We start from the raw sequence: 2,806 nt of genomic DNA, 5'->3' as shown, positions 1-2,806 counted from the left end.
AGGAACAGAGGGTGAGGGAGACCAAGCAAAGCTTTGAAGGCAATTTGTGCTATGTCAACTTGATACAGCTAGTCGTCTCAGAAGAGAGAACTTAAATTAAGAAAATATCCATATCAGATTGGCCCTTGGACAAGTGATAATTTTCCTAATTATCACCAGTGTTGGAGGGTTCAGTCCACCACCCCTGGGCAGGTGGTTCCAGGGCTCTCTGTAAGAGAGCAGGCTGAAGCCGGGCCTGGTGGCGCAGGCCTTTAATCCCAGCACTTGGGAGGCAGAGGCAGGCGGATTTCTGAGTTCGAGGCCAGCCTGGTCTACCAAGTGAGTTCCAGGACAGCCAGGGCTATACAGAGAAACCCTGTCTCGAAAAACCAAAAAAAAAAAAGAGAGAGAGCAGGCTGAGCAAGCAAAGGGAGTAAGCCAATAAGCAGCATCCCTCCATGGCCTCTGCATCAGCGCCTGCCTTCCGGTTCCTGCCCTGCTTGAGTTCCTGCTCTGACTTAGCCTCAGTGAAGGACTGTGAGGTGGAAGTATAAGCTGAAATAAACCCTTTCCTCCCCAAGTTGCTTTTGCTCATAGTGTTTCATCACAGCAATAGAAACCCTGACCAAGACAATACCAGTTTAGGGCTTCAGGTTCTATCCCCTCCCCCTGCTTTTTTTTTTTTTTAAAAGATTTATTTATTATTATATCTAAGTACACTGTAGCTGTCTTCAGACACACCAGAAGAGGGCATCAGATCTCATTACGGATGGTTGTGAACCACCACGTGGTTGCTGGGATTTGAACTCAGGAAGAGCAGTTGGTGCTCTTAACTGCTGAGCCATCTCTCCAGCACTATATCCCATTCTTTTTATTCAAGAAATGGTATTTATTCTAAAAGCACAAGCAGCACTCAACATTAGGAAACTACCAACAAAATTAATTTATTAATCTATTTTGAGGGGGAAACGTCACATAATTATCTATATAGAAACCTTGGGCAAAATTCAAAACCTGTTCTTGATTAGAAAAATGAGCTCAAAACAGGAACAACTTGGGCTGGAGAGATGGTTCAAGTGATAAGAGCACTGGCTGCTCTTCCAGAGGTCCTGAGTTCAATTCCCGGCAACCACACGGTGGCTCACAACCATCTGTAATTGGGTCTGATATCATCTTCTGAAGACAGTGAGTGTACTCACATATATAAAATAAATAAATCTTAAAAAAAAAAAAGGAACAACTTTTAAAACCAGTTATTTAAGCCAGGCAGGGTGACTCACACTTGCAATGCCAGCACAAGAGCCAAGAAATGGAAGTTGATATCCGTCACCTGAGGAGTGGAGATGAAAATATAGCATATGTGCACCACGGGATACAATTCAGTCATTAGAGAGCTCAGCAGGGTCCTGTCCTCTGCGACGACACGGATGGAGCAAGAGAACCCTGTAGTGAATGAAGTTATGTCAGGCACCAAATGATAAACACTTCAGATCTCATTCATATGGAGTCCAGGGAGATCATGAAAACTGAGAGTGGGGGGGGGTGGGAAGAGGGGAGGGCAGGGGGGAGGAGCATGGGGTGGCCAGTGACTATGAAGTGCTCCAAGTGAGGAATGCCTTTTTTGTTTGTTGGTTTGTTTTTTTTTACTTTATTTTATTTTATTTTATTTTATTTTATTTTATTTTATTTTATTTTATTTTATTTTATTTTTTCGAGACAGGATCTCACTACATAGCTTTGGCTATGTAGACCATATCTCTGCAGGCCAGGGTGGCCTTGAACTCTGCCTGTGTAAGACCCTTAAAGCCTTATGTCCTGGATGTCCCACTCACAGAGACACAGAGGAGGAGACTGATGCAAAACACCAGAGGTTTATTGATCCAGCATGCTGGGGTCGTCCTGAAGTCGGGATGGAAGCGACCCCGAGTAGCTAAAGCACACACCTTTTAGACATTCCTTAGAGCAGTTCTCAGTCCCAGTTTAGGGCTGGCAGTTCATCATTGGTTAACCTTTAACCGCATTAAGGGGGCAGACTTAGGGACCGGAGACATTGTGCGGGCTTTTCTAAACAATCAGAGGACTATCTCTCATCAGGTAAACTTAAGGACCAGAGGCAAATTCTGGGAGAAGGACATCTTGACATTTACTTAACTTTTACAACAGTGGTCATTTTGAGCTACCACAAATCATACACCTGCCTATGCTTTCCAATCGCTGGGATTAAAAGTATGTGCTACAACATCTGGCTTTTTTTTCTCCACATCTGGCTTTTTAAAAAATGTATTTTTTTAGCCGGGCGTGGTGGCGCACGCCTTTAATCCCAGCACCTGGGAGGCAGAGGCAGGCGATTTCTGAGTTCGAGGCCAGCCTGGTCTACAGAGTGAGTGCCAGGACTACACAGAGAAACCCTGTCTCGAAAAAAAAAAAATTATTTTTTAGATACTTTTTATTTTAAAATTTTATGCATATGGGTGTTCTGCCTGCATGCATGTCTGTGCAGTATATACATGCTTGGTGCCTGAGGAGTCCAGAAAAGGGTGTCATAGTCCCTGGAACTGGATGTACAGAAGGCTGTGAGCCATCATATGGGTGCTGGGAATTGAACCCAGGTCCTCCAGAGTAGCAGCCAGTGCTTTTTTTTTTTTAATCTTTTTATTTATTTATTTATTTATTTATTTATTTATTTATTTATTTATTTATTATATGTAAGTACACTGTATCTGTCTTCAGACACTCGAGAAGAGGGAGTCAGATCTTGTTAAGGATGGTTGTGAGCCACCATGTGGTTGCTGGGATTTGAACTCCGGACCTTCGGAAGAGCGGTCAG

This window comes from Mus pahari, chromosome 5 (assembly GCF_900095145.1).
Source record: "Mus pahari chromosome 5, PAHARI_EIJ_v1.1, whole genome shotgun sequence".
Classification (NCBI taxonomy): Eukaryota; Metazoa; Chordata; class Mammalia; order Rodentia; family Muridae; genus Mus; species Mus pahari.
The sequence above is the reverse complement of the archived record's forward strand: the minus strand, read 5'-3'. Positions refer to the sequence as shown.